General features: G+C 44.6%; 1 protein-coding gene across 4 annotated transcripts in view; it reads right to left on the bottom strand.

The window, feature by feature from the left end:
* LOC309536219 (neuropeptide FF receptor 1-like) overlaps positions 1-3,076 on the bottom strand; it is a 95,576-nt gene extending 92,500 nt beyond the window's left edge. The window contains exon 1 of one of the 4 annotated variants that reach the window (XM_082230212.1): positions 2,907-3,076. The gene's annotated coding sequence lies outside the window, so the exon portion shown is untranslated. Of the gene's footprint in view, positions 1-2,116; positions 2,712-2,906 lie in introns of those variants that run through there. The other 3 variants (XM_082230216.1, XM_082230211.1, XM_082230217.1) reach the window with 3 other exon arrangements.
* Positions 3,077-15,567: the final 12,491 nt, after the last annotated feature.

Here is a 15,567-nt window from a genome sequence, read left to right as displayed (position 1 = left end):
AGTCATTCTTTCTTTTTCTAGAGTAGGTCTCAGGAGGGCCTTAAAAATTTTTGGATCATATTGTAACGCAAATTCCCTTACAATTAATTATGGAAAATCTAAGATCCTAATTTTCTCAAAGAGCCGGAAACTCCACAATTGGAGAATTGATGGGAGAGTCATCGAACAAATCTATAGATTCCAATACTTGGGAGTTTGGTTACAACATAACCTTAGATGGAAGGCCCATGTAGCTTATGTTACAAACAGAGCCAAAGCTATCTCCTTGGCGATCTTGCGATTCTTCTTCACCGACGGGGCCCTTCACATCCCATCGGCGTTGAAAGTCTTCAAGGCCAAGGTGATCCCGACAATTGCCTATGCCATCTCAATTTGGGGGACTTTGTCAATCTATCTCACCTAGAGGTTATTCAAAATCAGTTTTTAAGAGGGATATTGAAACTGCCCAACTGTGTAAGTAATACAGCGTTACGCATGGAACTTAATACTGTATCCCTGGAAAACGCTCTGTGGAAGCACATACTTTGTCACTGGTTATCTCTATGGCACAATCTCCCAAACTTGTACTTGATACAATGTATGTGGAGAGATGATTTCCAGAGCCCATGGGTAAAAAATTTACAACTGAAAATTACGGCAATGGGAATCTCCCCATCCAAATTACTAGAGCAGGACATAGTTCCAGTTAAAAGAACAGTAACCTGTAAACTAGAGGAGATGGACTTGCAGCAGAAAATGGTCTTGGGCAATGGTACCTGCTCACCTCTAAACCTTGGTTTATTACCCCTCTTAAGGCTCCCAAACTATTTGAATTCCTTAACTTCTTCGGCTCATAGATATGCCTTTGTAAAGGCAAGATTCAACACCTTCCCATTGAACGTGCTGAGAAATAGATTTTCCAATGGACAGATATCGCTCTTATGTGATTGTAATTGTGGGGCATCAGGAATCGTTGCATCACATAATTCTTGATTGTGCTTTTTACTCATCGGCCAGGAGCAAGTTTCTTGCTCAATATCTAAAGGGAATTGCCGATGATACGAATGAAGCCAAACTGAGATATCTATTAAATGATGATGACCCCCTAAGATCACTCACGGTTGCCAGATTCCTGATCAGCGTCCTATCCCTAAAGAAGAGAAACAGACTCCTGTGTGGCTTGGAAAATCCCTTTAAACCATGATCTATGTTTTAGGATGTAACTAGGTGAATCACCATTGATGTCTTCTATTAATTTAAGAGTAGAGGGTGATGTTTATGTTACAATTTTTTTGTAATGTATGATGTTGGTCTTTTGTTTTTGTTCTGCTTTGGTTATTGTCTGGTTTTTGTAAGTTTTGACGGTTTTAAATTTGGAGGTTCAAGTACATTATGTTGGTATGGGAAACTGTCGTGTGACGGGCCAATGGCCGTAATAAAGATCAATCCAATCCAATCCAAATTTCATCCATTGAAGGGAGGCACGAACCTGCTGTATCATCAAGGCTGAGGTAAATTATTCCCCTTCCCAGAAATATTTCCACGGTGAGCGTTGAAAGCCTTAAAGCTGAGAACTAAAGACGGAAAAGGGAGCAGAAACCCTAGAGGCCCACCGAGATAAGGGGCAAGCATGAAACCTTGCTTGTAAAACAACCCTCCCCACCTTTCGAAGGTGGGAAACTGGAAGATAAACATAATCCCAGTGGCGTAGCGTGGGTTGTCAGCACCCGGGGCAAGGCAAGTAATTTGCACCCCCAACCCGTGGATTTGTGCCCCCTAACACTAACCCCCAGATGTTGCGCCCGGTGCGGCCGGGCCCCCCTGCACCCCCATGCTACGCCACTGCATAATCTGTCTTGTGTTTGAGACAAGTGAAGCCAAAAAACCCAGGACTAAGAGACTCCAGCAAACTGCTCCCAGTTACCTTTTTCCACGCTCAACATGGTCCTTACAAGAAAGAATTATATGGACCTGGGATTTGCACCAATATCACCTCAGGGGGAGTGGGAGACCCAAAGGAAGCAAAGTAAAATCACCAATTACTTCCACCATAAAGAAGGGAGTAAGAATCCACAGCACGAGAGCACCCCAAAAGAAATTGCCCCAAATTCCCAATTGTTTTGTTAAGCAATCTTACCTAAGCTGGTTTCAGTTGCCTTTTCAAACCTGTTTCATCTTCCCCAGCCACCTCTCCTAATCTCTCTGCCCTTTAGCTCCTTCAGCTCTGACCAGTGAGCAGGCTAACACTAGTATTACAGCCAGGGACAGGCTCACTCACTGGAATGTGGCTCGCTCCTTCCGCCACCAGTAGGTCATAAGAACACATAAAAAAGTCCCTTGCGGCGTTAATACAGTGGGTGCAGGTGTCTTTACTTTCGTCATGGGGTCACTTCAGGGCTTTGATGGGAAACGTCAAAATTTACATACTTTCCAAATTAATACATTCTGGTAATACAAGGGAACTGAATTAGTAATCCACCCAAATCTCATGGATTACAAACTACAGGAACATGACCTGCACAGGAAAATAAGGAAAAGACTATGTGAAAAATAAGGGAAAGACTATGTGAAGAGGGACACGGGTGGTGCTGTGGGTTAAACCATAGAGCCTAGGATTTGCCGATCAGAAGGTCGGCGGTTCGAATTCCCCGCGATGGGGTGAGCTCCCGTTGCTCGGTCCCTGCTCCTGCCCACCTAGCAGTTTGAAAGCACGTCAAAGTGCAAGTAGATAAATAGGTACCGCTCTGGCGGGAAGGTAAACGGCATTTCCGTGTGCTGCTCTGGTTCGCCAGGAACGGCTTAGTCATGCTGGCCACATGACCCAGAAGCTGTACACTGGCTCCCTTGGCCAGTAAAGCGAGATGAGTGCCACAACCCCAGAGTCGGTCACGACTGGACCTAATGGTCAGGGGTCCCTTTACCTTTACCTTATGTGAGGAGGGGCTGGCTTGGATCTCAGTGGCCCCCATTGAAATCTGTGGAGCAAAGTAAATGGGCTGCAATCTGGGGCACAGTTGGAAAGGACAGCAGTTGCTTCTCACTCCTGCAACGTTCTATGATAGAATGAATGAAGACTGGGTGTTTGTTTTTAAAAAAGTTGACCAAAAGGAAGAAAGCGGGTGTGTGTGTGTGTAATTTTACATCATTGCTCCTGTTTGTAGCATACTGGCCGTCTTTCCCTTGAAAATTGCTTTGTTGAAATATAATACCTGGTTGGTGGATGGGAAAGGCTTGGAGTGACTGAAATAGATGTACAGCTCCACTAATTACAGAATACATTTCATTTGAGGATTAAAAACCTCAATGTTTGATGCTTAAGAATGCCTTTTTTGGTTTAAAGTGCTCTTTTCCCTGTTCTATCTCTGTCTTAATTTTAACCGCCACGACATGATTGCATAATTATTGTAGCTTGTAAACTGGGTGAATCTTAGCACAATGTGTAAAGTCACTTTCCAGATAATCATCACTGAAGTTGGACTGTTCTTTTACAAGAAAGCAGGTATAGGTGAAAGACCATGTGAAACTGCTTTGGATATGGTTTTTTCCTGCTGTACCCCCAGTTGTGTAATGCATGGTGTCATTAATCCATTTGCCATTGCCAATAGATTTAAAACTCTCCTCATCAAAAGCATTCATTTAAAGGAATCTGCCTTGTTGGGTGCACTTCTTTCTTGCATTGTGCAAGGAAAACATTGCCACTGAGAGAGAGCAGAACAGCCAGCCCCAGCTTCCTGCCTTCTTACATATAATCTGCCTGTAAACCTCCTCTTCCTTAGTGTCACTGTTGCCCACAAAGAACTCAGCAGGAAGGAGAAGGGAGACAAAGCTAGAATTAGTTGGCGCTGCCTGTCACTGGCTTTGGTGCCACCTACTGTTGGCCTCCTGCCTTACCCCCTCCCTGTCCTTGCTCCCTTTTGTGGGCATAGGACTCAGACTCTTGGCTCAGTTATTCCCCAAGGCTTTATTACACAAGTCACTACATGGCTTAAACATACAGGTTACACAGTTCAGTGCTTCAAAGCAGAGATGTAACATACATGACTAGACACAATGAAAGTTGTCTCAGCACCCTTTGCCCTCTTTTTGAAGATCAGGGAGGACACGGTCATTTGTATTTTTCAGGTCCAAACCAATGGGACAAGCAAGCGGGCACTCCTGCAAGTAGGTTGGGTCTGCTCCCACTGGCGCACCCAGTGGCGCATCCTTGGAGACAGCCTCAGAGCCTGCCCAGCCGGCTCATTATCTGATCAAGGTTCAGGAGCCTCCTCAGTTACTGGTATCACATGAACATCATAGCATTAAGCTGAATTCCACAGTCCCAAAGCATGCTTGTTTCCATCATAAGACTCAGTGCAGTCTTCTGGAATCACCAGCTCACTTAGGAGAAAAAAGTCCAATCAGTTTTGCCTTTAATACTGCCATAAAACTAAGCCTTGAAATAGGAGATTAGTCTTGAGGGAGAAAAAACTCAGCACCATACAGAGACCCTGCTGTATTAAGACAAACCAACCTTATTAGTGGGAGAGTCCAAGACAGGAAAATTGGCTTCCAGGTGGAGAAATCAAAATTAGAAACAGAATTGCTAGAGCCCAATGCTAAGAATTTGTCTAGAATGTATAACTTGTTGCTGAAATGGAATACACAAGATGAAACAGTCAAGTCAGCTATGATTAAGTGGGCACAGGACATTGGTCATAATATGATGTTTGCAGACTGGGAACAGTTGTGGACCACCGGTATAAAATTTACGGCATGTAATGCCCTAAGAGAGAATATTATGAAAATGATTTACAGGTGGTACATGACCCCAGTCAAGCTTGCAAAAATATACCATTTGCCTGATAATAAATGTTGGAAATGTAAAGAAACTGAAGGTACCTTTTATCACCTTTGGTGGACGTGCCCGAAGATTAAGGCTTTCTGGGAAATGATATATAATGAAATGAAAAAGGTACTTAAAGACCAGAGGCCTTTCTCTTGGGCATTGTCAGCCAATTGGTGCCAAAGAAAGATAGAACATTTTTTATGTATGCTACAACAGCAGCAAGAATACTCATCGCAAAGTATTGGAAGACACAAGATCTACCCACTCTGGAAGAATGGCAGATGAAGGTGATAGACTACATGGGACTAGCTGAAATGACTGGCAGAATCCGTGATCAGGGGAAAGAGACGGCGGATGAAGATTGGAAGAAATTTAAAATTTATCTTAAGAAACATTGTAAAATGAATGAAAGCTAGAATGTTGAGGTTTTCAGGGGGGGGAAGGGGTTTACAGCTGTAAAAGATTAAGTAAAAGAAAAGAATAAGGGATAAATCTGATAAAATTAAGTGTTAGGATTTGCTGAAATAATTTTGGGAATTGGGATGTAGAAAGGGGAGGTTTGGGGGAGTCGACGAAGTAAGGTTTATGAAAAAAAAGCATATAAAATTATACATGTTTGTTTGTTTGTTTGTTTGTTTGTGTTGTCTATAAAAATTTTTGTAAAACCAATAAAAAAATTTATAAAAAAAAAATTAGTGCGAGAGTCCGTACAATAATATGTCTTCATCAGAAATGGATTCTGTAAGACGCTGCTGCAAACCCAGTGGAAGTTGGGAATATGACTCCATCTCCAACTTTATTCTGCGAGAAGCATAACCTTCTGGGGCTTATCTGGAAGTGGCTCACACTGGCAGGAGCAGGACAGCGGCTGGTTGAGTCTCCCCCTCCTCTGCTGGAACATCCAGTCCCAGCAGGTGGGGGTGCCTCCTGGAAGATTTCTGAGCCCTTCCTCACATTGAGCTCAGCACTCTCATCCCATTCTTCCTCCTCCTCCCCTTCTGACCAGTCCTGCTCAAAATAATCTCCATGGAGCTCATGACACTACCAGTCCCAACTGACACCAGTTGACAGATCTAAAGACTCAGAAAGTGAGGTTGCGTATTAGTAACCAGTGTTTTGCATTGAACTTCTCCTGTTGGTAGCGGGGGGGGGCGGGGGGGGGGGCTTCTCTATGGTACAGATTCCCCCACTCAGTTTAGAAGCCTGATCTTCCAGAGTTCGAAATCAGGCGTGAGCAGGGTAAATCAGCATCTACTGGTTGACCTCTGAGTGATTTGCAGAAGATTAGCAAATAATTAGGTTGGTGGAAAAGAATTCTTGAGGGGAAACCAGGTATGGATTTTTATGTGAAAAAGACTTGTCTAGCTCATTGCTGGTACTGTTCGGAAATACCTGAGCTGAACATATGCTCTGAGGCATCCTGTTCCTGAATCCTTAATGTACTCCTAGCTGGCTGGCCCACTATTGGGCGACCTTGGGATTTCTATGTGTGTGTGTGTGTGTGTTTAAAGCAAAGCTAATCTCAGAAGTCTGAAGTCTGCTCACCCCTGTACAAAATTTCACTGGATTGCTACAGGATCTCAGCCCCTAACATGTGGAGGACAATAAAGCCAAAGAGATTGAAGTGACAGAGGGGGCAGAATCAGAATGTCACCATCCTCTCCCTCCTTTGAAATTGTATGAAAGGAAACACCTGAATAAGGGGTGGAGGGGTGGAGGAAGGACGGATGGAAGGAAGGAAGGAAGGACGGAAGGAAGGAAGGAAGGAAGGAAGGAGGGAGGGAGGAGAGAGAGACAGAGAGGAAGGCTGAAAGGGTCTTATGATACAGGGCCTCCCTCTCTAAGGACTGGATGAGGAAGCTGTGGCTCCACTTCCCATTATCCTCACCACCACTGGCTGGGGCTGATGGGGGGTCCAACAAATCCCCCCTGCCTGCTCTACAGACATGCTGCACTTGCTGTTGGCCTCCAGCTATGCTCTTCTTCTGCTCAGGTGGTGGTGCCAGTGGCGTAGCTAGCCACTCCGTTGCCCAGGGTGGTGTGCATGCCCTGCTCCTGGGGGCGGGGCAAGCTGGGGCCTCCAAGGAATCTTGGGAAGAATGCTCTTGTGCTTGAATCCTGCTTGCAGGTTTCACATGGAGGCATCTTGTTGGCCACTGTGAAAACAGGATGCTGGACTAGATGGGCCACTGATCTGATCCAGCAGGCTACTCTTGCCTTCTTAACATAAGAGCAGAAAGGCAGCCAGACTGGGGGAAAGAGAAAGGTAGAAGTCTACAAAGACTGGAATGAAACACTAAAAGTTACCTGCCCCAAAAGAGGGAGGATGGAAGATGTTTGCCTTTGTTTCATTGTGACCTACTGTACAATCATAGCTGTCTTCACTGGAGACTCAACCACAAACTCTGTGGTTGTCTCTGTGACTGCAAGGCAGCTAGTAAGTTAGTACTTTTTGAAAAAGACTTCAAGGCTTAGGTAGTTATGGGATGGCCAATAAGGTAGCCCTTGAGTCAATGTTCAATGACTACCAACCCTAAAACGGTCCAGAAATAGAGAGGAAAACCTCCCCTTCAGGAGAGACTCATGAAACTATTGGAAAATGCCATTTTATTTACAGATGCAGAAGAGCACAGCATGTCCCTAGAGCAAGGGTGGGGAACCTGTGGCTCTCCAGATATTGTTAGACTCCAACTCCCATCAGTCCCAGCCATCAGGGGTTGAGGATAATGGGAACTGGAGCCACTGGTTTCTCACCTCTGCCCTGGAGAAGGGTGCCCTGTACCACAAAACCCTTTCAGTCTCCCCTTCCCTCTCTCCTTACTCTGGTCCTTCCATTCATGCAATTTCAAAGGAGGGAGAGGGTGGGGCTTTCATTTGCAATTGAAATAAAATAAACATCAGCACAAAAGTCTTAGGTTTTGGGGAAGCAGGTTTGTTGCACAAGACATCTGAATCAACTATAATTTCATGACATGAACTTGCAGGAATGTGATTGAATGTCACCTGCTGTCCAGCCTTGTTCTTGTGGTAATTGCCTTCTGATTGTGGAACATCAAGAATCTTCTGGAGCGGCAGAGAGAGAGGTCTGCTCCCTCAGGTGTCATTAGGGTAGAGCCGCCTTGAAGAAGGAAGAAGCAGCAGGTCTCCAAAAAGCTAAACAGTTTGGAAATCTGCAGAAGAGCAAACTTCCCCAGTTAGAGAAAAGAAGATCTCTGGTGTTCCATAATCAGAACAGAACATAATCAGAACATAATCAGAACCTTAAGAACAGGGCTGGACAGCAGGGGGCATTCAATCACAAAACAGCAAATTCATTTTATGAAATTATAGTTGATTAAGATGTCTGTTTAAAAAATCTCAGATTTTTGTGCTGATGTTTTTTTCTTTTCTATTCTATTTACTATTACTAATGAACAAAAACAATGAAAAACCTTAGAAGGATTTGAAATTACTTCAGGGGCAGCGGCGGCAGCAGCAGCAGCAACAACAACAACCTAAAACTCCAAATAAATCTGTTACCTTCACTATATATTCCATCAATATGGGTAATGATAGACATTTGCAGATCCCTAATTTATGTGGTCTAGGGCAGTGTTCCCCAGCCTTGGGTCTCCAGCTGTTTTTGGACTACAACTCCCATAATCCCTCGCTAGCAAGACCAGTGGTCAAGGATGATGGGAATTGTAGTCCAAAAACAGCTGGAGACCCAAGGCTGGGGAACACTGGTCTAGGGGATAAAGACAATGTTCCAAGAGAGAGCAGATTCTGTCCGTAAGCCTGAGTAACTTAATGGGAAAAGTTAAGGTCAAAGAGGTTGCATCCATTTGAGATTCCCCTAATAACACTGAGAGGATTAGATGAGGTGCACTAATATCTGAGGTGATACTATGGTCAAAACTTTCTGAACAAAAGGCTTCATTGAGTATCAAGCCTTAGTCACATATTAAAGTGCTTTTCCATTGCATATTAACGTGTGTAAAAAAAGAATAATATCATAAACCCTTCCATGGTTCCAGTAGTAGATAGGTAGCCGTGTTGGTCTGTCATAGTCAAAATAAAAAAAATTCCTTCCAGTAGCACCTTAAAGACCAACTAAGTTAGTTCTTGGTATGAGCTTTCGTGTGCATGCTAACTTAGTTGGTCTTTAAGGTGCTACTGGAAGGAATTTTTTTTATTTTGATCATAAACCCTGTAAGGTTACATCCCTAATGGCTTGGAGTCCCTCCGCCATTGTTTTAAGAATCATTAGTAGGGTTGTGTACACACCATGCATTTAAAACACCCTCTCTGAAGACTTCCTCTAAAAACTGTAATTACCCCTCATTTACAACTACAGTTCCCAGCACCCTTAAGAAACTACAGTTCCCAGGATTCTTGTAGGGTGTGTGCTTTAAATGGATGGTATATGTGCAGCCTAAATATATGTTCAGGGACTGTCTTAGAACTGATATTTGTAAGCTACTCTGAGAGCCTTATCAGCTAAAAATACAATAAATAAATAAATAAAGCAAACAAACTACTAGAAGAGTGACTAGTGGGGTGCCACAGGGTTCTGTCTTGGGCCCGGTCTTATTCAACATCTTTATCAACGACTTGGATGATGGACTCAAGGGCATCCTGATCAAATTTGCAGATGACACCAAACTGGGAGGGGTGGCTAACACCCCAGAGGACAGGATCACACTTCAAAACGACCTTGACAGATTAGGGCACTGGGCCAAAACAAACAAGATGAATTTTAACAGGGAGAAATGTAAAGTATTGCACTTGGGCAAAAAAAGTGAGAGGCACAAATACAAGATGGGGGACACCTGGCTTGAGAGCAGTACATGTGAAAAGGATCTAGGAGTCTTGGTTGACCACAAACTTGACATGAGCCAACAGTGTGACGCGGCAGCTAAAAAAGCCAATGCAATTCTGGGCTGCATCAATAGGAGTATAGCATCTAGATCAAGGGAAGTAATAGTGCCACTGTATTCTGCTCTGGTCAGACCTCACCTGGAGTACTGTGTCCAGTTCTGGGCACCACAATTCAAGAAGGACACTGACAAACTGGAACATGTCCAGAGGAGGGCAACCAAAATGGTCAAAGGCCTGGAAACAATGCCTTATGAGGAACGGCTAAGGGAGCTGGGCATGTTTAGCCTGGAGAAGAGGAGGTTAAGGGGTGATATGATAGCCATGTTCAAATATATAAAAGGATGTCACATAGAGGAGGGAGAAAGGTTGTTTTCTGCTGCTCCAGAGAAGCGGACACGGAGCAATGGCTCCAAACTACAAGAAAGAAGATTCCACCTAAACATTAGGAAGAACTTCCTGACAGTAAGAGCTGTTCGACAGTGGAATTTGCTGCCAAGGAGTGTGGTGGAGTCTCCTACTTTGGAGGTCTTTAAGCAGAGGCTTGACAACCATATGTCAGGCGTGCTCTGATGGTGTTTCCTGCTTGGCAGGGGGTTGGACCCGATGGCCCTTGTGGTCTCTTCCAACTCTATGATTCTATGATTCTACTTCTTTGCTGTACAAGTTTAGGTTGCAAACGTGGAGTGACTTGGTCAAATGCTTCCTCTTAAAAAAACGATCCCTGCAGAGAGAAAACTGGCATGCCAGGAAGAAAGCTAGGCCACACCTGTATTCCTACAGGCCTAATTTTCACCCACATTTCAAAGTGGTACAGCCCCACCATGACTGCACCAAATTCTTCTTCTGGATCTTTAAATCAGCCTCTAAGGCTGTCTCAAATGGGTCCTCAAGGTGTAAATCTCCTGCGTAAAGATTGTGATTAACGCTTAGCTGGAATGAAATATTCAACGCAGCAATAGAGAAATTAAAATAATAATTTGTCAGACAAATAAATGATAGGCACAGTGGTATATGGTTACCAAAAGCTCTGTCCCCCTCCAGCCCTGATGGCCAGCACTTATATTTCCTCAGCCCAGCCCCCTTGCTCCTCCTTTGGCTGCCTCTGTCTAATCAGCCTGGTTGAAATTCCTATTGGCTGTTTGCTAGAACCAATCATAAAAGATACACCCATTTCCTATTACCTTATATGGGAGACAAAGAGCTATATTTCCTTCTATCCATAAATGGCAGACAAGTAGCCATATATCTTAAATTTGCCTCGACAAGGCACCTTAATTACCAGATCACCTTTTGCCCTGTTGCCTCTGGCAACAGGGGCAAATGGCTAAAACAGATGGCTCGTGATTTTAAATTCAATCTAAACAGAGATCTTGGGTTCACCTTCTCACACACCATCAATGAAATAAGAATCTAACAAAAGAATCTAACCTTTCTTACTTTCTAAATCCTTTGCATAATTACATTAAGCCAATAAATTTCATACATAACATAGATAGCTTTTTAAAAGAAAAGGAACTCAGTAAAAACAGCTTCAAAAGCAGCCTCTTCAATTTACACCCCTCTTTCCCAGCCAGCTGCTTTCCCCATTAGCTCTTGCCCTTTAACCTTAGGAAAATATGACTCGAGTCTAATGGGAGGCACATGGTATTATTTTCTGTTAAACAATAAATCTTACTATTTACCAACTCTTAATTAGTGTTTTTGCAGCTTGATTGTATTCTGTAATATGTAGGGTCACTGTAACCTTTGCTCCCAGCCTGTAATTCCCTTTTACAACCTTGAGAAACTTGTCTCCTGGTACTGCTATAAATCAGGGGGGCCCTTTTCAGGAGAGCAGGAAGATAAACAACTGTCATAGTACTTAGCCAGCTGCTTTATGCCTGGCATGAAACATACAAACATTTGCAAATATATCTTTAAGCTCATTTTAAAATACAGGCCTTGATCAGATGCCTCAATTGGACTGATCTATCGGGATCTTCTTTCGTTCTTTTGTGTATTTGTGGTTATTTGTGCTAATTAGGGTTTAAGAGCAGTTCTGTGCTTTCAACGTTGTTTGCACCAGCAGACGCTTCTGGGTGGACATACTACTTTGCAGTGCTTTTCTCTTTTTTTAGAACAAAATGGTGCCAGTACTCACCATGAAGTTGTAAGTTCCACATTTTCAACATGGGGGAGGGGGAAGGTGCCGGTATGCATTTTCTTTCCTGCTTATTCAATTATCCTCACTTTCTGACCTCTCTCTATTCTGTCACAGTCACCTCTTTTCTTTATGTGCCCCATTTCTGCCCCCCCATATCTGAAGCCACTCCTTTGTTACACCTTCTTATCAACTGCCCTGAGAACAACTGCCTTGAGTTCTAAAGTCTGACTAGCAACCATTTTACCAAGTGACTGAAACCCCGTTTTGGACTCGGCCTCAAGTTTATCTCCACAACAGCACAATCCTGTACATGTCTGGTCTGAAATAAAGCACATATGTCTCATTGGGTAGGGTTACCAGATGTCCCCAGGGACAGTCCCCAGATTTGCAAATCTGTCCTCGGGAAATGTGGCAGCAGCAGCCTCAGTAGCCCAGAGCCAGCCTGGTAGTGCAGTTGGCTCTGGCTGGCATCAGGAGCTGCTTGCTGCCGTGGTGCAGGAAAAATGGTGGGCACCACGGCAGCGAGCAGTGAGCAGCTCCTGAAGCCAGCCAGAGCCAACTGCACTACCAGGCTGGCCTCTCCTGGGCAATGGCCGCCCGCCCATGACTCCTGAACCTCCCCTGATCTGTCAAAACAAAGGGGGAAGGGGGGCTCGGGAGTCACAGGTGGGTGATGCGCCGTTGCCCAGTTTTTTTAAAAAAAACAAACCTGTGCATTTATGTTTCACGGAGTGGAAAAGAAGGGCTTTGCACCTTTATACAATATGCATGTGTGCTTGGGCCCAGGGTCTTTTCCCTCACCATCCCCACTACTGACTCCCTGTTGCTACTCAGCTTCAAAAAAAAAAAAGGGGGGGTCCCCGGATGCATTGAAAAAAATCTGGTAACCATACCATTGGGACACAGGCCCAGATGGGCGGGTGCTCACACACTGGGCAGAGACCAGGTGGGGAGGGTGCTCTTCACCCTCCGTGCCCTGTTCCTGCCTGGCAGCAGCAGCAGCAGCAAGGACTGGGTGAGCACGCTCCATCCCTGGTTGCGGTGTGTGTGCACACCTGCCCCTGGTGCCTGTGGACAGTGCTACGCCCCTGCCAAGATTGCCTACACCAGGGGTCTGCAACCTTTAAGACAAAAAGAGCCACTTGGACCCGTTTCTGAAGAAAAACAACTGGGAGCCGCAAAACCGGGAAGGTGATGTCGGGACAGTGTGTGACTAACGCACGCACCGCCCCAATGCGACGTCACAGCCAGTACAGCACCCGCCACAGTGGGGAGTGTCGGGGCGCACAATGCGCCTCCTCCCCTCGCTAGTATCCGTCCCGGAGCCGCGGCAAAGGTGTAAAAGAGCCACATGCGGCTCCGGAGCCGCGGGTTGCAGACCCCTGGCCTACACAGACTGGCAGCTAGCTTTTCTCCAGGGTCTTGGGCAGAGAGAGGTCTTTCTGCATTATCTGCTTCCTGAGCCTTTCCTTTTAGCTAGGGAGGCCAGAGACTGGGAACTTCTGCAATCAAAGCAGATCCTCGGTTCTCTGCACTGTGCTCCTTCTCCAGGAAGTTGTGCTGAACAGACCCTTCTGAAATGAATGGGAGCTGTAGGGGGGGGCAGAGACAACCCGCCCATCCCAGTGAATCATGCCCCTTGTCAACTAGTGGGAAGGGAGGGGGCCACCTGGATTTTCTTCCTTAGGCACTAAAGTAGCCCAGCTCCACATCTTTCCACAACTTTATGTCCTTGAGTGTGCACAACCAAGATTTTTCTCTTTTGCTGGGGAAACTGCAGTTCTCTACAGCACCTACCAAGGGATTATTATTCCCTGATTTAATTGAATGCCTTATTGACAGCATACAGAACCATAAGGAACAGGTCCAATTAGATTTGACACCCTCCATTAAACCTCACAGAGTCATAGAGCCTGTCACTCCTTTCTGTTTCCATTTCAATAGATTCCCACCCACAGCATTGAAAATGCACCTGGGCGGCACTTTTGACTGATGTGCAACAGCTGTGGCAAAACACTGCAGCAAAAAACAGGCCAGCAGTTTGTTTCATTCCAGGCCGGGATGATCATTGCCTGCACTGCACTCCGTCATAAGGCTCTATGTCAGCTGATGTATCGGCAGGGACCTGAGCTAAGAACCTCCTTGGCTGAGGCCTAAATTCATTGGGGCTTCCTCTGCCTACCATTACCTCTGCCTTTTGTTACTCCTGGCTCTGTCTACTTTTGGCAGACCTGTTTTCCAAGAACAGCCCCAGATTTGCAGAAGCCATCCCAGTTTCTGATTTGATCCCAGATTTTCCTTAGGTTGTCCCTATTTTCATTAGAGAAATGTTGGAGGGCATGGAGTTATGCGCCATCTGAAGGCAGCCCTGTATGGGGAATTTTAAAAATGTTTTAAATTTTACTATGTTTTTATATATGTTGGAAGCTGCTTAGATTGGCTGGGGCAACCCGGTCAGATGGCTGGGGCATAAATAATAAAATTATTATGGTTATTATTATTATTATTATTATTATTATTGAAAAGGATCTCCCCATTTTCATTGGTGAAATGTTGGAGGGTATGCTTTCTGTTGCTCTGACCTCTGCCCCGAGAGCCCCCAATAGTGACCACCAGCAACCCATGCCTGATATCTAAAAGGATCAGGTGGGAAAGACCTGAAATTAGTGATGTCAGAGAATTCTGATGAAAACAGAAACTAGAGTGGGAAATGCTGGTGTTCCCATGGCTCTGTCTCCACAGGCAGAGGCAGTGATGCTTCTGGAAACCACAGGAGAGGAGGGAGAGCTTGTGCCAACTGGTCCTGCTTGCCAGTTTTCTGGCCACTGGGAACAAGAAGCTAGGCTAGATGCAGCATTGGCCTGAACCATTCTTCTTATGTTCAGGTTCATCCTACATCTAGAACAGAAATCCGTCCAGTGAGTATTCACTGTTGCTGCTTTCAGTCCACAAATAATACACCACTGATTGAGTCATTTGCACCGTGTTTCCTTTGCACTGAAATGAATGGAGCAGAATAATGCAATTACAATTGTGCTGCAGCAGCCAGCAAGTAGTTTTTTGGCAGAAGAGGAACTGCAGTGGAATGCAACAAACACAGGGCAGAACAGGAAATGGTGCCTAAGATCCTACTTGAGATTCCTAATCAGCACCCTCCTCCCCAGGATCCCATTTAAAGTTTAAAAAGGCCAAAGGGTACAGCCGACTTGATGCATAGTTCAGTCCTAAGTCCATTAATCACATGGCTTTTAGTCAACTGACTGATCACATTTGCATAAGATAAAAGCGATAATTATAAGGGGGGAAATGTCTACTTCATTTAAATGTCACAGCAGATATAATCTTAAAGGGGTCACTTCCCTCTTCTGAGATTAGCTGTGTAAATTCTACAAGTTTGTGTGTGCGTCTGTGTACACACACACACACACACACAATGTGACCATTCAGGGGACCTTTTCAGCCAATCCAAATAGTTTAAAAGCTTTATTTAAAAAAATAATAATTAAGTTTTCCATTTTAATAATCCAATAAAAACCACATTAAAACATTCCAAATTACAATACAATAAAAAAGCCAGATATAGGTGGCAAATTATATATCTTTGGATGACCCACGCTCTGAATTTCGCGAAGTGCTGATCATCTTAATTAGTCAATAAACCATTCCGATGTTAATCCTTCATTTTGTTTTCATTTATTTTTGCAACCACTGGTCTGTTCAACTTTTGCCTTCGTAGTTCTGTGTGAAATATTTTTCCCTG

The sequence above is a fragment of the Podarcis vaucheri genome, assembly GCF_965113315.1.
Source record: "Podarcis vaucheri genome assembly, chromosome: 7".
Lineage (NCBI taxonomy): Eukaryota > Metazoa > Chordata > Lepidosauria > Squamata > Lacertidae > Podarcis > Podarcis vaucheri.
The sequence above is the reverse complement of the archived record's forward strand: the minus strand, read 5'-3'. Positions and strand labels throughout refer to the sequence as shown.